A 23,172-nucleotide genomic window follows, 5' to 3' on the forward strand; every position below is an offset into this window, starting at 1 on the left:
TACAGCAAAATCGATTGGAAAATGTGGTCAAGACCCTCGAAACAGAAAAGCCAAGATGTCAAATAAAGCCAAATCAGTTGAAAAACGTGGCCAAGACCACGGTCAAAGAGCAAATCAGGGATACATTCATATGAGGGTTATACCAAAACGTAGCCCAACCAATATTCTCTTGGGGGTTACAAATTCAATAGAATACAAAACTTTCTTTTCTGACCACACATAAGATGTGAAAGTGGACTTGGGAATATTCCAATGTGGGGACTTTAGTTAAATAAATTCCGATGTGGCAATTATATGTATGATGGTTCCCCACCCCAGGGTAGCATAAATACAATTTTTAGCCAAATCAATTGATGAATGTGGTCTAGAACAAAATGGGCCCTACTCTGAAAATTTAAAATTTTATGCGAAGAGGTTCTCTACCTCCTTAGAAACAAAGATGCCAAATAAGGGCCAAGATATGAAAAAAGTGGCCAAAAAGTGGACCCCAAAAATAGCTTAAATCTTACGATGCACTATGGGTTTTTTTACGTTTATTTTGGCATAAACTCTAATTTCAAAGCTATTGAATTGAAATTTGGTTTGTATGCGTTTTTTATGCTTCCAAGATGACCTACCAATTTTCATATGATTTGGGGCACTATTTCATATAGCTGCTATATAGCCGATCTGACCGATTTGACCCAACTTTTTTGTTTATGAAGCTATTGAAGTGAAATTTGGTTTGTATTAATTTTTTATACCCCAAAGATGACTTACGAATTTTCATATGATTTGGCGCACTATTTCATATAGCTGCTATATAGCCGATCTGACCGATTTGACCCAACTTTTTTGTTTATGAAGCTATTGAAGTGAAATTTGGTTTGTATTCATTTTTTAAGCCACCCCCCCCCCCCACCCCCAAAGAGAACTTACGAATTTTCATATGATTTGGGGCACTATTTCTTATGTAGCTGCTGTATAGTCGGTCTGGCCTATTTGACCCAACTTTTTTATTTATGAAGCTGTTGAAGTGAAATTTGATTTGTATTCATTTTTATGCCCCCAAGATGACCTACGAATTTTCATATGATTTGGGGCACTATTTCATGTAGCTGCTATATAGCCGATCTGGCCGATCGGCTATGATGATTTGGAGAAACATACTGCTCATTCATTACAATAATTATACTTTTGCTAAGCCATTTTGAATGTTTAGTTTTAAATCGCTCTAGTTTACGGATGCACTTTGGCAAATGCTTTTTTATATAATTAACAAAATCTTTCACTTGTTTTGATATCAAACGCATTTGGTCTTCATTTAAACTGATATTATTGATATTCTGTAACACATATTTCACAAGTGCATCTTCTGAGCGATTGTTGCTTCTCCAAATTTCAATAAGCGCTGCATGGACGAACACATGTTTATCTGCAAAACACGTGTTGGCACAAAATAGAACAAAAAAGTCTAGTTACTCATTAATTAACACACTTTTGTTAATAACTTGGCATTTATACCTTTTTGCAATGCTTTGCCATTCACAAGTTACACTCCACGGAATACAACTACAATTTATAGATTTTATATAAAGCTATACATAAACGAAACAATTCACAGTATTACAACAACAGACAATTATGACAAAAAGGGCACCTCGTCTTAATTTTACATACCTGCACTAACGTTTTCCATAATTACACATTTTATTTTTTTTCAATTTTGTCAAATCAGAAGCACTTTAACTTAGCTGATCTTTACCGCCAGTTGTACCAAAACAAAGTGACTTTCAAACAGCTGACTTTAAAAGCTCGCCAGCAAAAAAGGGTTGCCACCCGTATTGATATTAAACATTTTTTTTTCTAATATGGGTATCTACATTTAGGAAATCAGTTAAATTTCAAAATATGAAACCAAAAAAAAAAAAGACTTTATGCCAAAAAATCATGCTTTTTACCCATAGTGCGATGGTTATATAAATATGAAATCGGGTTGTACCCTTATCGTGAGTTATGATCGATATCATGACCTGCAAAAGCGATTTAAGGTATCTTGAATGTTTAGAAAGAATTTATGGAAGGATAGAAATCCTTTTCTTATTAAAAGTCCCATTCGCTCTACTATTTTGCACCCTTTAAATTTGGCATTTTACTGATTTTACTCCCAAAGAATTTTGCATTTAGAGCTCTCATTGGACGGATTATTGTCACATGAAAGAAGTTGGTCCACGCTTTTAAATGAGCCCCATTAGTCTTTTTCGGTATTTTTTGTTTGTTTAAATGTGTTCGCATCTTCCAGCTGAACCACGATGTAGGCCCTGGAGTTGAAAGGTAGATGTCAGTTAACATCCTATTTCGCACTTACTTCATTTTTTTTTTTGTGAAAAATTGTATGTAGTGAAAACTTATTCTTTATTTTGTTCACAAAAAATTCAGTGAATTCAATATGATAATACAAATTGAAAAAAGAAGAATAACAAATTAAAAAATTCTTCAACTTGTTCGCTGATTTTTTACATCAAATGCTTGAAGATCCTTACAAAGTTTGTCAATAGAATGTACTGTTATTTTAAAATTCCATTGAAATTTTTTTTCGATTTTTTCCGATTTGAAAGTTTTTGCAATGAGATCTCTTTTTTGTGATTTTTTAGCGATTTTAAAAAAGTAATTATCTTTTAACTTTGGTGTGACCGCGTTAAATCATTTCGATATTATCTATTCTGTTTCGCCAGCACATAATTCAGTACTACACTTCCATGTATCCCACCATCAATTTCAGTTCTCAAGAAATCAAGTCAATTAAATAAATTGGTATTAATATTCAAATTCAAAAATAAAATATAAAAAACACTACAAATGTACATTAGAAAAAAGTAAGTCAAAATGGAAAAAAATTAAGCAAAATAAAACATTACTATTGTACATTTCAAAAGTCAAAATGAAAATGTTAATATATCACATTTTTACGCGATTTTTTTGGATATTATCCTTTTCGGAGAGGAGACAACTCCGAATTTGTGTGAATCGTTAAAATCAGTCCAGCGGTTCTTATGTTATAAGCGTAGTAACTAACACAACTTACATTTATATATATAGATAGTATAAAACAGTTTAATCCAGAATTTGAAATTAATTTCGTTTTTAAATAGTGTTTTATTTTTTTTATCATTCTAAACCAAATATAAGTAGAAAATCAACAAAAGTATGGTTGCCTTCAGTAACTTCAGTAATTAAAATAAAATAAAGTACCTTTCTTATATTTGGTATTTGTGAATCGATCTTTTTCGTTTAGATAGCCAGCAAGGTTTTTCAAAAACGCCACCGCTATCTAAAACGTCAAATAGCTGGTTTAAGAAACCTACTTAATATAGAAAAGTTGGTCAAAATATAGAAAAGTTGGCCGACTACTGGCAAATCTCTTTTTTTCAGTTCCTAATGTCGGCATTAAATAATATACAAGAAAAGGGCTTGAATTGTATGTTTTTAAGTTATAAAATGATCTTTAGACTGAACATCTCTATACAATATTTCTGATTCCAAAAATATTAAATTTAATATACTTACATAGATTATTAAGTTGACGCCACCTCTAATTTTTTCTTTACAAAAAGCACTATCGCACGCGTTGGAAGAAACTCACTGACGAAAACCGTTATTCTCTCGTAATAAATGATCGGAGCTCTTTTTTTATAGAAAGAGAGCAGAGAAGAGCACTGTTGACGTTTTTGCAATTATTTCATTTTTTGGTGAATTCTATTCTTAATTATTTAAGTTTAAATTTTAAAACTGCCGACTACTGGGACATTTCGAACTTAGGCGCACTTACCCTATTTTTTATTTTTTTAATATTTTGTATCGCATGCGATTTTTTTTCAATATTTATAATATTTCTCGCCTTACAACACATGTTGGGGTATTATATACGGATTGCAATTATCGTCCTATCCTCACGACAATTTTCACAAGGGTAGGGTTAGGCTCAGAAGGGCTAGGCCTATTGTTTTCAAAGATGTCCGCAATATATATTCGGGGTTAAAATGGACCAAAAACAGAAAAAAATTCGTGATCACACAATTGAAGCCAATAGACGCGCCGGAGACGAGAGTTAAGGACAGGGAAGAATTCTACCATTTTAAATGACCATTGGCTGAGTGCGTAAATATTGGGCAAATGTCCTTGGTAAATATGTTAAGGGTAATATCTGAGCGGTGCTCCGCGACATAATTTCAAAAGCGAAATCTTCCAAATTGGATGTGGGCTTCTAACATATTGTAGTGTTGTAGGGTATCACATGGTCGACCCCGCACGGCTATAGCCTTTGCTTACTTGTTTGAGTTTGATATTCAAACCTTTCTTTGAATCCAACTCGTTTTTTTCAGGATTGCCATTACAACTGAGTTAAACTTTTACACCTAAAATAAATGATATATTAACCAATATGAATAGGATTTAAATTTATCGCAAACTTCAAATGCGTGCTAAAATAGGTTTATCTCTTTCTAAATTATGACCCAAGGTCCTCGGGAATAATTTCAAATCAACCACCATCTCTATTTGATCATTTTAAATTTCAAATTACTACCTTTTCTTCGTATATCCCTTGGCAGTATTAATTTAATTTTTATGAAACCCCACGTTAATTGGATTTTATGCATGTGCACCTATTTTTGTTGTTTAACACTTGAGGCACGTTTTAGACAACACAAAAAGATATTCTTAAGTATGTTCATTTTGCTATTTCCGTAACATAATTATGTCAGATATTATTATTATGCATGTACACTTCTGATTCCTCTACTTCTTCTTCTTGTTATATGCATTTATGCTTGATACAATCGAAGCCTTGCCAAATCATATACATATATGATCATACATATGTATTGACATCTACCCACATGAATTTAGTCACAAAATTTATAACATTTACATCAGCCTAGAGATAGGGTTTGTTTCGTTGCCTATTTGTGTTGACTTATTTCTCAAAATTTACCAGAATGTATTGTAGAAATTACTTTAATATATTGTATATCAAATGTTCGTACATAATCATAATTGTAAGAAGGTGTTAATAATATGTATGTAAGTGTTGTGTGCCTGACATGAAATGAGAAGACATAATAATGAGTTTGTCATATATTTAATATTTGATGAAACTTTCAATACTACGGCATATTTGTAGGAAAATATGAGAATTATATAATGAAAGTGGTTTAATCGGAGTATATGTAGCTATGAGGGAATCCCTTCTCATATTGCTAACACTTATTCTTTTAACAAAACTCATATTTGATTGAGTAATACTTCCTCGCTAATCATGACAATCTTGCTTGCTTCACATACGAAGTGTCCATGACTTTTAGAAATTCAAATTAGTCCATGAAATGGCAAAAAAAAAAGTAAGCAAAGGCTATAGTCGTGCGGGGCCAACTATGTTATACCCTACAACACTGCATATGTTAAAAGCCCCCTTATGCCCAATCCATATTGGAAGATTTCGATTTTGAAATTAGGATTTTGACTAGGGACATTTGCCCAACATTTATGCACTCCGTGGGACTGCTTGTTGTTGTAGTCCATTTTACAGCTAAATATAATCCAATGGTCATCCAAAATGCTAGAATTCTTCACTCTCCTTAACTCTCTTCACAGGCGTGTCGATTGGCGTCAATTGTGTGATCGGAAAAACATTTCTGTTTTTGGTTAATTTGAACCCCTAAATATTTTGCGATCATCTCCAAAAGCAAGAAGCCCCTCTTTATCTCCAAATTTAAAGTCATCAATATGATTTGCTTGTCTACGATATTTGGCTATATTCGTCAACGAAATCAGCATAAAAAGCCAGAAGTTCGCCTTTTGTGTATTTCAGATATCGCCTGTAAATAATGCTGGTATTTTTTCACACAAAATTAGTGGTACATTGTATCCGCTGTCCTAAACTCTAACTTTATGCGAGATTTCGTGTCCTTTGGCTTCTATTTGTGACCTTTATAACGGCGGCAAAATCAGGAAAATTTTTAGTTGTTGATCCATTTCAACCCCTAATATATTGCGGACATCTTTGAAAACAGTAGGCCTAGCCCTTCTGAGCCCAACCCTACTCTTCTGAAAACTTTTAGTGAGTATCGGACGATATTTGCAATACCTATATAATATCCCCAACCTGTGTTGTAAGGTGAAAAAATATTATAAGTCAAATTGAAAAAATCGCATGCGATAAAAAATATGAAAATATAAAAATATGTCACAGAATACTACAAAATCTATATTAACGTCATTATTGGCATATTTTTCTGGGATTTTTCTTAGATTTTATAATTTTATGTCAAGAGGGCATTCAGAAATTGACAAAATTTTTCAAAATCGGTGCAGCCATTCTTGAGATATAAGCATTTTAACTAACATACCCTTCTTTTGTATATACACATTGTATATATTTCGCTATATATAACCGATATATTTACTATCGACATCTACGTAACGGTCAGAGTTGACCTGTCCGTCTATTTGTGATTTCGGGATTAAAAATATTCGCGGTTTAATGGAAAATTTAACTTTTAATTTACCCAAATGTTGTGGCCTATTTCACCCACTATATATTACCCGATGACCATCAAAATTGGAAGGCTTCTGCCCAAAGCTCTAGCCCCGCTTTGATTGGTCTATAATTGCCACCTGTAGAGCAACTGCAAAATCAGGAATGTTTTCAGTTTTTGGTCCATTTCAACCCCTAAATATTATATATAGGGTTCTATTCTGACCCTAGTCCCACCTTCATTCTAAATTTCGTGAAGATCGGGCCATAATTGTGACCTGTAGAGTGATTACACATTAACATGGACAGACGGACAGACAGACGGACGGACATACATAACTAGATCGACTCAGCTCGGCGAGATAAGAAGATCCATATATACTTTCCTATGTGGGAAACCAATATTTCGTGGTGTTACATAATTTTTGGCCCAATCAAACTTATAATACCTCCAACACATAGTGTTGTAGGGTATAAAAATGCCCCATGTAGTCACATAGTTATGATCAAAACTAGAACGGAGGTGGGGTGTATGTGTGTAAAATGCCGAAAAATGTCGTCACCAACTTTAACAGTCTGGTCAACATTGTTCCATACATCACAAGACATTTCACACAGCGATCGAATTCTTTTATTTAAACGCATGCGCTCCATATGCACACAGTTACACAAAAGAGTGAGATAAAAAAACCTGAAATAAAGTCAAAAGCCATAATTTTTAATTTTTTTTTGTGAATGTTATTAAATGAGAGCAAAAAAAGGTCGGAAATAGCATTACATGTTAGAATGGCATGGAATGGAATTGGCACGAATTATGGCCTTCAAACGGCCAATGAAACCGTCACACTCTGCCCGAATGTTGCTTTGCGGTATTTTGGCCCTTTCGGCGAAGCGCTTGCTTGAGGTGATCGATAATTTGGAATTTTTTTGTGCCAACCATGCTTTCCAAAATACTCCAAATACAGTAGTCCAACGTATTGATATCTGGAGATTTTAGTGGCCATTGCGCGCTGGAAATGAAGGGAGGAACCTAATTTTGAAACCATTCTTGGGTGGCGCGTACTGAGTGCGATGGTGCTGAGTCTGCGGTCAAAATGTTTGCGTGCCCACGGCTTTAATATACCCTTCAGAATATTTTCGCGATAATATTCGGTCGATTAATACGAGCGGAGAGCGACCATCGGCTGTTCGGAGAAAACCAAATTCGGCAGTTCACCACGTTCGGTCAAGCGAAGCAACTCTTTAGCTCATTTAAGCCTATTTTATTTCTGTTGCGGTGGAATTTTGGAAATTTCAATGGTTTTTCCCCGAGCTCATTTTTCAATATTTGCCGAATGGTATATTGCGATATGTTCAGCTCACAAGCCATTTTTCGGTCACTGCGACGAGGGTTTCTATCAAGTCACTTTTTAATTTTCGAACCATTCCTGCGGATGATACTGTTTTCTTCCGACCCCTTCCTTAACGTCGGGCTACGCTACCAGTAACAAGCGAATTCACACTATCACGCTTGAAATCACACTATCACGCTTGAATTCCATCAGAATAACTTTTTACTGGAAAATTCCCACAAAAATGCTTTTGTACGCTTGTAAGCAATATAATGAGCTGTCAGTGGAATAATTTGAACAGCTGTCGGACGAGTGGCTTGACAGCATTCTGAAGTTGGTTGCAGTTTTTTCATCTCACCCTGTATGAAATGGTGAGATTGGTAGAAAACAGTGCATCGACTCTAGAGATACATGCATATATATTTTGCTATATACCGATATTTTGGCCATCCCCATCAATGTATCGACCAGAAGTGACCTTTACATGTATTTGTGATTTCCCCTAGATTAAAAACATTCGAGGCTCAGTAGATTATTTGGTATTTTTTACACAAAGTTATAGTCCATTGCAACCGCTAAAAATTGACCGATGACCAAACAAAATAGTAGGCTTCTGCCCAGCCTTAGACCCTGCTAGTCGGACTCGGATTTTTATGACGTATAATATACGTAGCTCTATTCGACATAAATACTTTTTTCCAATGAAAGACCCTCATCGACACCATGATTGATGAACCGTTTAACCAACGGCAAAACGAGTAAAGGTAGGTGTGAGAACATATCTATCTGCCTTTCCTTTTCATAAAGAAATTATATTCGCCATAATAAAGCAAAACTCAATAATTAAAAAATTCTGATTTATTAAGTTATTACTAATCTTCGTTTGTTTTTAAATTGAAAAATCAATATTACCTCCAAGCGTATAAATCTCAAGAGTAAATAGTTTATTATACTCAATAACACAATAAAAAATGCGTATTTTCTAAACGCCAAGATAGTTTATTCCCACCCTTATCTCATTATAATTATTTAAACTGTTATACCTAATTTAATCCGAAAGTAGGCGTCTCTATTTCTGTCATTGGAAATGGCAAATTAATTGATGGCATGGACAGCGACAAACCCATTATCAATTTCCCCCAAAAATTATAATGTTGCTATTCCGTTTTTTTTGCGATTTTGTAAAATTGACGTCATTATTTATCAATTATTTCGTTCGAATGCAATAAATCTTGTTTTATGGTTTTACTGTAAAGCACCCGATGAGGGAGCTTGCTGACACCCAGCTCACTCCCATGCTAATGTCTGTGCGGCGTCCCTATAAAATACAAAAGCATTTTAAATAAAAATGCAAGATATTGATGTGAAGCGAGTGCGACAGACAACGTGAGCGAGCGAGCGAACGGACGGACGAACGAAGTGCTAAGTGGAGCATAAATAGCAAAGGCGAAAAAAGGCTCATCAACAACATTTCATTGAGAGGAGTATCCATTTCAACAACTATTGGGAAAATAAATAAACGGAAATGTTTTGCCATCAAGTGTAATTTATGCACAATGCGAAAATTTATCGCCACAAAATCTTAATGGTTCATTAATTTCATTATATTCGGTCGAAAACATACATATAGCTATGTATTGTGGTGGTCAGACGTACAGACGAGCCGACATAAATACTTGACAGAGCCATACCATAATCCGCATAAATAATAGCAAAATGCAAATGCATCCTTTTTTTGTGTCCACGATTATGGTGATTTGCACGATAATGTGTCCTTCAATGAGACGTAGATTTTGAATGTGAGTATAATGCGTTTACTATTATATAACATTTTTGAAATTATAAGCTGCAAAATTAAGACAAATTTGAAAACGTTTAAAATTCGAATAAACAAGTAGTTAAATGAAATGAACTAGACCTTATAGTCACAAAATATAACCTAATTATGTTTTTCTGTAATATAAGAATAAGCTAAAAATGATAAAATTCAAACGTATAAATTCAGAGAAATCAGCAGAACAAAAATAATTTTTCGATTTTTTAAGAGACTTTAATATTAAAAACAAGTAAGCCAAGGCTATAGTCGTACGGGGCCGACCATGTGATACCCTACAACACTACAATATGTTAGAAGCTCCCTTATGTCCAAAGTCATTTTGGAAGATTTCGCTTTAGAAATTTTGTCACGGAATATTGCCCAGATATTACCCTTAGCATTTTGGCCATAGACATTTTCCAAGTATTTACGCACTCCGTCGTGCTGTTAGTAGTTGTGGTCCATTTTACAGGTAAATATAATAAAATGGTCAACCAAAATGCCAGAACTCTTCCCAAAATGCTAGAACTTTTCTCTGTCATTAACTCCATTCTCAAGCGTGTCGATTGGCTTCAATTGTCAACGAAATCAGCATAAAAAAGCCAGAAATTCGCCTCTTGTGCATTTCGGATATTGCTTGTAAGTTAGTTTCAGCGTTTCGGTAGAATGGAAATGTTATTATTTTTTCCTACAAAAGTAGTGGTCCATTCTACCCGCTGTCTTAAACTCTAACTTCATGCAAGAGTTCGTGTCCTTTGGTTCATATTTGTGACCTTTAAATGGCTGCAAAATCTGGAAAATGTTTAGTTGTTTTTCCATTTCATCCCCTAAATATATTGCGGACATCTTTGAAAATAACAATAGGCCTAGCCCTTCTGAGCCTAACCCTACCCATGTGTAAATTTTCGTGAGGATCGGACGATAATTGCAATCTGTGTATATTATTCCAACCTGTGTTGTAATGTGAACAAATATTACAAAATGTATATTTCAATATTAGAAGTCAAACTGAAAAAATCGCATGCGATAAAAAATATGAAAAAATAAAAAATGTCACAAAATACTACAAAATCTATATTAACATAATTATTCTCACCTTTTTATGCGTTTGTTTTAGATTTTATTCCTTTATGTCAAGAGGGCATTCTGAATTGACAAAATTTGTCAAAATCGGTCCAGACATTCTTGAGACATAAGCATTCTATCTAACATCCCCTTCCTTTGTATATACACATTGTATATATTTCGCTATATATAACCGATATATTTACTATCAGCATCTACGTAACGGTCAGAATTCACCGGTTCGTCTATTTGTGATTTCACCGGGATTAAAAATATTCGCGGTTTAATGAAAAATTTGACTTTTATTTAACACAAATGTTATGGCCTATTTCACTCTCTAAATATTGCCCGATGACCATCAAAATTGGAAGGCTTCTGGCCAGCCCTAAGCTCTAGCCCCATGTAAACTTCCAATTCGATTGGTCCATAATTGTGACCTGTGGAGCAACTGTAAAATCAGGAATTTTTTCAGTTTTTGGTCCATTTCAACCCCTAAATATTATGCGATCATCTCCAAAAGAAATAGGGTTCTATTCTGACCTTAACCCCACCACCATTTTCAATTTCGTGAAGATCGAGCCATAATTGCGACCTGTAGATGGACAGACGGACGGACGGACATACATAGCTAGATCGACTCAGCTCGGCGAGATAGGAAGATCCATATATACTTTCCTATGTGGGAAACCTATATTTCGTGGTGTTACATACTTTTTGGCCCAATCAAACTTATAATACCCCCAACACATAGTGTTGTAGGGTATAAATATTCGAAGAATCCCAATTTGTTATGAGAGGAATCTCAAAGGCAGTTTGGAGGACAGTATACACGTCCAATGCCAAATTTTTTTACATTTTTTTTTTTTTTAGTTTTAGATTTTATTGAATGAAAGCAAAAATTTCGTAAATGGCATCAAATTTTAGAATAAGTTTATGTTTGTTCGAATTGGTCACCTTTGGTACGAATTATGGCCTTCAAAGCGCCAATCACACGCTGCCCGAATGTTGCTCTGCGGTATTTAGACCATTCCCTGCGAAGAGCTTGCGTGAGGTGATCAACACTTGGGTATTTTTAAGTGCCAACCTTGCTTTCCAAAATACTCCAGACACAATAGTCCAACGGATTGGTATCCGGAGATTTTGGTGGCCATTGTGCGCTGGGAATGAAGCGAGGAACCTCATTTTGTAACCATTTTTGGTTGGCGCGTGCTGAGTGCGATGGTGCTGATTCCTGTAGGATGAAAAAACTGCAACCAACTTCAGACTACCGCCATTTCTAAGCCACTCGTCCGACGGTCCATAGTTCAATTTGATGATCTTCATAAAATCACATTCTAAGGCTATGTATGCATGTGCGTTCGCGTGTCCTTGTATTTTTGTAAACAAAGTATAGTTTATTATCCGATTGAGATGGCATTTTCAAGAAATCATGTTTGTTTGGCCCAAGGACGAATCCTATGAAATTTGTGAGAATCGGTTCAAATTTAGATATAGCTCACATACAAATCATCGTCCGATGTCAGTTTTGTTGTGCGTCATATGTATACTATTCTTCCAAATAGGAATTTAGCCTAGTAGAAAGTATCTAAAATTTTGTGAAAATCGGTTTTGATATAGCTATAGCATATGCACGTTTCACCTGTCCGTCAAATTCGCAATATGCGCCCCAAAACAATGGTATTCCGTACAAGACTTTCATTACTGGTTTTTGATTTGATTGGTCTTATTGAATCCCCAATATGTACTTCAAATGGGTGGCATAAAATATTCACGGAAATCCACATATGAATACAGAATGCATTCTATACACTGTGCACAATGACCAAAAATATATTATCTTATTCATGTACGCACATACATATAAGTGTACGCGTTATTATTATTATAATTTTCTTTTACGAATACTATATGCATGTTATATTTCAACTTAACCAAACGGCAGACAGACACTAACCTCATCACATGCATCAGAAGGCACAGACATAAATAAGTGTAATGAACTCATCATTTTTCACAAAAGGATATATTCATTCAAATGAAAAGAAAAAAATTAATATTAAGTCTTTAAAATCTGAATTACAGAATATTAATACCAATTGTTTTGAGAAGAACAATTAATTGAATATGAAATAAGGAAGCTATTTTCAACGATAGGATTGAGAGGAAAATGAAAAATATCACAGCAACAAAATAATGTTTTTTTTTTTTGTGTGTACCACTAAGGATTATATAGCCCGTATTTATATCCCACAAACTTTGGTAATTTTATACTAAACATGTAAGCAAAGGCTATAGTCGTGCGGAGCCGGCCATGTGATACCCTACAACACTACAATATGTTAAAAGCACCCTTATGTCCAAATCCATCCATCTTCCAAGATTTCTCTTTTGAAATTAGGATTTTGACTAGGGACATTTGCCCAACATTTATGCACTCCGTCGGGCTGTTTGTTGTTGTGGTCCATTTTGCAGGTACATATAATCCAATTGTCATCCAAAATGCTAGAATTCTTCCATTTCCTTAACTCTCGTCACAGGCGTGTCGATTGTGTGATCGGAAAAACATTTCTGTTTTTGGTTAATTCGAACCCCTAAATATTTTGCAATCATCTCCAAAAGCAAGAAGCCCCTCTGTATCTCCAAATTTAGACTTATCTATATGAATTGCTTGTCTACGATATTTGGCTATATTCGTCAACGAAATCAGTATAAAAAGCCAGAAGTTCGCCTTTTGCGTATTTCAGATATCGCCTGTAAGTAATGCTGGTATTTTTTCTCACAAAATTAGTGGTACATTGTACCCGCTGTCCTAAACTCTAACTTTATGCGAGATTTCGTGTCCTTTGGTTTCTATTTGCGACCTTTATAACGGCTGCAAAATCAGGAAATTTTTTAGTTGTTGGTCCATTTCAACCCCTAATATATTGCGGACATCTTTGAAAACAGTAGGCCTAGCCCTTCTGAGCCCAACCCTACTCTTGTGAAAATTTTCGTGAGGATTGGACGATATTTGCAATACTTATAAAATGTCCCCAGCCTGTGTTGTAAGGTGAAAAAATATTACAAAATATTATAAGTCAAATTGAAAAAATCGCATGCGATAAAAAATATGAAAAAAAAATTCCACAAAATACTACAAAATTTATATTAACATATTTATTGGCATATTTTTCTGCGATTTTTTTAGATTTTATACTTTTATGTCAAGAGGGCATTCTGAATTGACAAATTTTGTCAAAATCGGTCAAGCCATTCATGAGATATATGCATTCTTGCTAACATCCCCTTCCTTTGTATATACACATTATATATATTTCGCTATATATATCCGATATATTTACTATCGGCATCTACGTAATGATTAGAATTGACCTGTTCTTTTATTTGTGATTTCGCCGGAATTAAAAATATTCGCGGTTTAATGGAAAATTTGACTTTTATTTAATACAAATGTTGTGCCTATTTCACCCACAAATTTTACCCGATGATCAAAATTGGAAGACTTCTAGCCACCCCTAAGCTCTAGCTCCATGCTAACTTCCGCTTCGATTGGTCTATAATTGGGACCTGTAGAGCAACTGCAAAATCATGAAATTTTTCAGTTTTTGGTCCATTTCAACCCCTAAATATTATGCGATCATCTCCAAAAGAAATATGGTTCTATTCTGACCCTACCCCCACCTCCATCGGGCCATAAATGCGACCTGTAGAGTGATTACAAATTAACATGGACAGACGGACGGACGGACATACATAGCTAGATCTACGCAGCTCGGCGAGATAGGAAGATCCATATATACTTTCCTATGTGGGAAACTAATATTTCGTGGTGTTACAAAATTTTTGGCCCAATCAAACTTATAATACCCCCAACACATACTATTGTAGGGTATAAAAACCAATTTTATTGTTGAATATTTTTATGTTGATTGTAATTAAGATACTATCTTTATTTCTTCGCAATTGCTTTTGAAAAAGTTATATGAAGCCTTTAGCATTCGATTACATTTTGTGACTTTACTTTTTTAATACTTCTAAACCAAAAACTGCAAGGAAACAAATAGAATCATATTTTACTAACAATACTTTAAAGCCAGTTTACATCTAATCCGATAATAATCTAAATTTCCATGATAGAAAGAAAACAATAAGTCTTGGCTAAACAATGGATATTTATTTTACTTTAAAAGTTATTCAAATGCTCTGGATTGCTTTTATAGGTTTGGCAAATGCTCAGAGTACACAATCACACACATTAATGATATTAAGAAGAGTATTGTCACACACACACACAAACGAATCGATATCCTTCTGTTCTCCTTAGCTTTATGTCTCCAAGGAACTGCATTGAATTCGTTTCTCTCGTTTTTCCATTGTTTGTTCATCTTTGACTGGATGCTCTGGCAAAAATGCAGATGACCTTTCTTCCTTATCCAACTGATTGCAAACTAAGCATATAATCTCTATTTCTATATTTGCATGCACATATCCACACGCACACATAAATTTAAGTGTACATCTATTTATATGGACAAATATATAAGCTAGCAAATTGAAATACTGACGGTCTTGTGTACTCAATGGCACAATGCATAAAATTCATCCTCTGTAACACATACGTAAGCTCGAATGTAAATGAAATGCCCGTTTGCATGATATTCTGGAATAAAACGAAAACAAACAACAGGGTAAGCAGGTCATCATCGTCGATGCATTGAAATCCTTAAATTAGTTATATGTTGTAATTTTAGAACAATTGATTGCAGTTTAAGATAAATTCCAATGGAAATAACTTGTGTGGTCTCTTTGCGAAATGGACAGGGAGTATGGTGAGATTGAGATAATTCCAATTATAGACCAATCGACGCGGAAGTTAGAATGGGGCTAGAGCTTAGGTCTGGGCAGATCTTAGAGGGCAAAATAAACCATAACATTTGTGTTAAATAAAAGTCAAATTTTCCATTAAAACGCGAATATTTTTCATCCCGATACAATCACAAATAGACGATAAGGACAACCCTGACCGCTATGTACATGCTAATTGTAAATATATCGGATATTTATAGCGAATTATATACAATGTATATATACAATATGCTTATATCTCAAGAATGGCTGCACCGATTTTTGACAAATTTTTTCAATTAAGAATGCCCTCTCGGCATAAAAGAATAGAATCTAAAAAATATGCCAAAAAATGATGTTAATATATATTTTATAGTATTTTGTGACATTTTTTTACTTTTTCATATTTTTTATGTCATGTGATTTTTTCAATTTGACTTATAATATTTAAGTTTATGTTTGGTAATATTTTTCCACCTTACAACACAGGTTGGGGTTATTATATACAGACTGCAATTATCGATCCTTACGAAAATTTTCACAAGGGTAGGGTTAGGCTTAGAAGGGCTAGGCCTATTGTTTTCAAAGATTTCCGCAATATATTTAGGGGTTGAAGTGAACCAACAGCTAAAAATGTTCCTGATTTTGCAGCCGTTATAAAGGTCACAATAACCACAAACCAAAGAACACGAAATCTCGCATGAAGTTAGAGTTTAGGACAGCGGGTTGAATAGACCACTACTTTTGTGTGAAAAAATAGCAACATTACTTACCAGCGATATCCGAAATACACAAAAGGCAAATCTGGCTTTTTTATGCTGATTTCGTTGATGAATATGGCCAAATATTGTAGACAAGCAAATCATATAGATGAGTCCATATGGTCAAAATGCTAGGGGTAATATCTGGGCAGTGCTACTAGATATAATTTCAAAAGCGAAATCTTCCAAAATGGATTTGGGCATAACAACAACTAACATATTTTAGTGTTGTAGGGTATCACATGGTCGACCCTGCACGACTATAGACTTTGTTTACTTGTATTTTCATATTTTAGATTGTCCAGCTTGTCGTTGGATTTATATTGAAATATAGAACACATAGTGTTGAAAGGTGAAAGAAATATTGCAAAATGTACAATTCAATATTGTAAATCAAATTGAAAAACTCTCATGCGATAAAAAAATATGGCATTTTTGTTAGCATCTTTTTGTGCAACTTATCTAGAGTTTATTATTTTCTGCCAGACTGAATAGACTTATATACGGTCTAACTAACATCCTCATTTTTCATATATGAGATGCATTTAAAATAATTCGCGGTTTAATACAAATGTTCATTTTTACATTAAAGCTGTTGTCACCCGCTAAATATTATCCGATTATCATCCAAATTGGTAACCCCGTGATTACAGATTAGCATGGGCTGAGATACACACATAGGTAGATCGATGCAGCTTGTCAAGATAGAAAAATCCATATATAATATCTAATGTCCAGGACCAATATTTCGATTTTTAACGAACTTTTTCCCCCAATCAAGCTTATAATGCACCAAACACATAGCGTTGTAGTATATAAATATGGATTCAGATTAAGAAAAAGTTTGACTATAAATAAATAAAATTTAATCTGCCCGCAGACTGTTGTCTATTTTTTCCTGATCTGAATTTATTGTTTTTACACGTATTAATATGCACAATATGTATGTCCCTAATTTTAAGGACATTAAGTCAATTTATGTCACAATAATTTAAGTTTTCACATGGCCATGAAGTGCAGCCCGCCGGAATTTAATTATTCTATTTCTAATTGGTTCTTCTGTTTTTTTTTTTTTCTTATAAAATAATATAATAAAATGTTTATTGTATTGCAGTAACCGTTAAGATTTCTCACATATGTTCCAAAAAATGGTTTTGCAACAATAAAAAAGTAATACTTTTATCTTAAATACATTTCCTACAACAAGCGAAACTCTGACAATTACATTCGATGCACTATAACCGACGATATTTATATCGATCCGTTTTTTATATCCTCCCAAGTGTGAATGTTTACTTTTGTATTTAACCGCAAATTATGGTGAAATGGTGGCATTGTTTGCCTCGGATAAACATCAGTTACACCCGCTTTTTTCACAAACGGCATTGCAGTTGTTTTTTTGCCACTGGAAATGCTGTTGTTTTCTTTCTGTCGCTTTTACATATCGCACGTGTTTGTGTGTGTGTGTGTGTTGGCGTGCGAATGGATGGGAATGTGTACATGCGTTTGCAACAAACACTGCTGGTAGTTTTAACTGTTGAACTATAAATTCGGTTAATATGCATAAAGTTAGCAATTGGTTTTGTATCGTTCGAAATTGTTATCGCTAATAGTTATGGCCATGTGTGTGCGACGGGTCCTACTGCATCTACTGGCTTTTTATTGGTTTACTGTGGAGGAATGAACGAAGGAGTCGCAAACATTCGAATGGAAACAATAACAATAATGCTGTTGGTGGTAGCGTCAGTGGGAGTTTGCAGTGTAAACGCGTTCGCCGTTTGATTTCCATGATGTTGTGATGCAAGTTGCCGTCATATAAAATCGTTTCGAAATATAGCCATAAATAGGCTAAAGTTATGACTAGGTCGGCGGTTACTGTTTTTATCGCATATTTTTACGATTTAAATTGAGCATTTTTAAAAAGAGAACAGTTGTTTGTCTATATGTGAAAAATGCATGCAATTGAATTGAAGCCTATAAAATATTAGGGAAATTTACGAATTGCCGATTTAAAGCTATCTAAATATAAGTAAAGCTATTTGAAAAAGGACTATTGCCTTAATTAAGTTCTAATTAGTTTTTAACCATAACATTATTGCCCTTAATAAAAAAGTGGATGTCTTCGGCTATTATAAAACGTTTTTGTAAAATTAGGGATTTTTAGGATTTTTTGAAAAAAAACTGATATTATTTTAGTTGACTATAGTAATAAAGGTAAATTACGACCTAAGTAATTAACCTTAAATACTATAATTTTTATACCATCTACATACATAGTATGTACACAGTAACTTTGTCATGCCTTTTGCAACTTCTTGAAATAATCATGTTAGACCCTAAAAAAGTACATATATTCTGAATCAGCTTAACATTTTAAGTAGATTTTGCGATGTTTCTTTCGAACGAATTAAGATCAATGGTATATAGATTAAATTCGTATAGTCCCCATATAACGGTAACTCTCGATATTCGGTATTTTATCGATTAAAACCACATTTTCTAAAGTATTTATTTCAAATTCGGTATTTAGAAATGCCAACACTATTCTGCAAATGAATTATACATCATGTGACAGGATTGTTGGCTGCATTGGTCCACGTTTTTATAGCCACCATCAAGAGGTACATACAGGTATTCAATTGATTTGTTTCAAATTTAACATTTGAACATATTCCATTTATATTTATATATTAATGATTTAAGTCACATTTTTTAACGGATTTTTATACCCTACAACACTATGTGTTGGGGGTATTATAAGTTTGCTTGGGCCAAAAATTATATAACACTTCGAAATATTGATTTCCCATATAGGAAAGTATATATGAATATTCCTATCTCGCCGATCTGAGTCGATCTAGCTATGTATGTCCGTCCGTCCGTCTGTCCATGTTAATTTGTAATCACTCTACAGGTAGCAATTATGATCCTCACGAAATTGAAAATGGAGGTGGGGTTATGGTCAGAATAGAACCCTATTGCTTTTGGAGATGATCGCATAATATTTAGGGGTAGAAATGGACCAAAAACTGAAAAATTACCTAATTTTGCAGTTGCAGGTCGCAATTATGGACCAATCGCAGCGGAAGTTAGCATAGGGCTAGAGATTAGGACTGAGCAGAAATCCTCCAATTTTGATGGTCATCGGGTAATATTTAGTGGGTGAAATAGACCATAACATTTGTGTTAAATAAAACTCAAATTTTCCATTAATCCCGGAGGAATCACAAATAGACGAACATGTCAATTCTGACCATTACGTCGATGCCGATACAATGTATATATACAAAGGAAGGGGATGTTAACTAGAATGCTTATATCTGAAGAATGGCTGGACCGATTTTGACAAATTTCAGAATGTCCTCTTAACATACAAGTATAAAATCTAAAAAAAATCGCATAGAAAGATATCAATAATGATGCTAATGTAGGTTTTGTAGTAGTTTGTGACTTTTTTATTTTTTCATATTTTTTTATCGCATGTGATTTTTTCAATTTGACTCAATATTAAGGTGTACATTTTGTAATATTTTTTCACCTTACAACACTGGTTGGGGTTATATACAGATTGCAATTATTATCCGATTCTCACGAAAATTTTCACAAGGGTAGGGTAAGGCTCAGAAGGGATAGACCTATTAGTTTTAAAGATGTCCGCAATATATTTGGGGGTTGAAATGGAACAACAACTAAAAATGTTCCTGATTTTGCAGCCGTTATAAAGGTCACAAATAAAAACCAAAGGACACGAAATCTCGCATGAAGTTCCAGATTAGGACAGCGAGTAGAAAGTACCACTACTTTTGTGTGAAAAAATACCATCATTACTTACAGACGATATCCGAAATACACAAAAGGCGAACTTTTTCATGCTGATTTCGTTGACGAATCCAGCCAAATACCGAAGAAAAGCAAATCATATAGACGAGTCTAGATTTAGAGATACAGAGGGGCCTCTTGCTTTTGGAGATGATCGCAAAATATTTAGGGGTTTAAGTGAACCAAAAACAGAAAAAAATTTCCTGATCACACAATTGAAACCTATCGACACGCCTGAGAAAAGAGTTAAGTACAGGGAAGGATTCTAGCATTTTTGATCGAAAACGGACCACAACAACTAACAGCATGAGGGAGTGCTTAAATATTGGGAAAATGTCCCTGATCAGGTCAGTGCTCCGTGACATAATTTCAAAAGAGAAATCTTCCAAAATCGCTCTGAATGAAGGGGGCTTTAACATATTGTAGTGTTAAAGGGTATCACATGGTCGGCCGCGCACATCTATAGCCTTTGCTTACTTGTTTTTTAATCCTTTACATATTATTTGTAATGGGATTTCACCGCTGATACTTCCGTTTATGCTTATGAGAACATAAAGGAAATCATATAGATAATTCTAAACTTTCAAATATTGTTTAACACGACATAGGACGTTAATATAGGGCAATTGCTACTAAGACTTACATGACCTAGTGGTTTCCGTCATAAGCCAATATAAAACTTTTGCAGTACTATGTGACAGTGTTTCAGCAATGAACTGAATATAAAATGATGATTATTTGAAAAGAGGACTAGTTAGCTTCAACATTCATTTTTTTATGTAGTAGACATGGGGATGTCTTAGGATAATCGTCATTCTAGTCAAAAGATCTGCAGAAATATGCAAAAAGAGCAAATCTGAAAAAATCCATTTTTTGAATTGAAAGAATCAGCGTCTTTTTTAAGAGTGAATAAATAAAAAAACATAATGTTCTATATTGCATTTTAAAGTCAGAAAATAAGAAAGAACATAAATGAAACTAGTTTAATTCAACGCATTTTTCATTAAGCACTTTTTACATTAATATGGACACAGCTTCGGTGTAAATTATCCTTTTCAGAGTTCACTAGGAGAATCAGCCTAAGAGATGTCCTTTTTTCGAAATATATATATTAGATTGTTATATTATACAACCTTTTTGTGTTAATTTTTTCACTAAAAACCCTATATATAACAAGTAAGCAAAGGCTGTGGTCGTGCGGCGCAGACCATGTAATACCCTAAAACACTATAATATGTTGAAGCGCTCTTATGTCCAAATCCATTTGCAAGATTTTCTTTTTGATATTATGTCATTGAGCCCTACTCTTAGCTTTCTGACCAGAATATTTAAGGACTCCGTCGTATTGTTAGGTACAATTTCACACGAAAGTCGTGGTCCATTTTACAACTAAATATAAGCCAGTGGTCATCCAAAATTCTAGACTTCCTCCCTGTACTTAACTCTCTTCTCATTTGAAATTCCGTGTCGATTGGTTTTTAATTGTGACCTGTAGAGCGACTACAAAATCAGGAAAACTTATTTTTTGTCCATTTGAACCCCTAAATGTACATCATCAAACACAATAGGCTTTAATTCTGAATCTAATATGTTCACTTTTTTATGGTCATATTTTTACACGATTTTCTTAGATATATTCTATTCTGGCAAAAGGCCATTCCGAATTGATGAGAACTGTGAAAATCTGTCCATAATGGTCAGAAGTGACCTTTTAATGTATTTGTGATTTGGCCGGGATTAAAAATATTAGTGGAAATTTTCGTAGTTAGTTGAAATTTTCGTATTTTGTACATAAAAAGTTATGATTTGTTTGCTTTTGCCCAGCCTTGAACTCTAACTCCATGCAAATTTCCGCGTCGACTGTTATAAACCAGTCAATAGAGCAACTACAAAATCAGGAAAATTTTGTGGTCCATTTCAACACCTAAATATTGTGTGATCATCTGCAAAAACAATAGGGTTCTATTCTTGCCCTAACCCTACCTCAATTTTAAATTTCGTTATGATTGTGCCTCAATTGCCACAGCTCGGCGAGATGTGAAGATCTACATATATATCTATATATATATATATATATATATATATATATATATATATATATATATCAAACCAATCAAAGTTATAACACTTATAACTTTGAATACCTTCCACCATTTGGAACGAATTAGAAAATTATCAAAAAAATAAAATCCATTAAAATATGGGGGGATATACGATATTGTGGACCTATAAAGACAAATCTATGTCTGCGTGTAAAGTACTCAACGCCTTGTGTGGATTTTCAGATAATTCCATTGGAAAAAGTGGCTAAAATCATCAAAATACGGAATATAGGGGAGTACCGTTATATGGGGATATACGATATTGTGGACCTATATAGACAATTCCGTTTCAGGGGTAAAGTGCTCACAAAGAACTCCGTGTGTGGATTTTCAGACAATACGATTGGTAAATGTGTCTAAAATCATCAAAATAACGAATATCGCGGGGTATCGTTATATGGGAGCTATACGTTATCGTTAACCTATATAGAGAATTCTCTGTCGGGGGGTAAAGTGCTCACAAAGAACCCCTTGTGTACAAAGAACCCCTTGTGACCATTCCGTTGAAAACTATGGCTAAAAACATCAAAATACCAAATATCGGGGGTACCGTTATATGGGCGCTATACAATGTGGTGGACCTATATAGATAATTCTCTGCCGAGGTATAAAGTACCCACAAGGAACTCCTTGTGTGGATTTTCAGACAATTCCGATGAAAAATGTGGGTAAAATCATAAATATACCAAATATCGGGGGTACCGTTATATGGGCGCTATACAATGTGGTGGACCTATATAGATAATTCTCTGCCGAGGTATAAAGTACCCACAAGGGCCTCCTTTTGTGGAATTTCAGACAATTCCATTGAAAAATGTGGCTAAAATCATCAAAATACCGAATACCGTGGGTGTACCGTTATATGGGGGCTATACGATATTGTGGACCTATATAGATAATTCTCTGCCGAAGTATAAAG

This window comes from Musca domestica, unplaced genomic scaffold (assembly GCF_030504385.1).
Source record: "Musca domestica strain aabys unplaced genomic scaffold, Musca_domestica.polishedcontigs.V.1.1 1, whole genome shotgun sequence".
NCBI classification, from domain to species: domain Eukaryota; kingdom Metazoa; phylum Arthropoda; class Insecta; order Diptera; family Muscidae; genus Musca; species Musca domestica.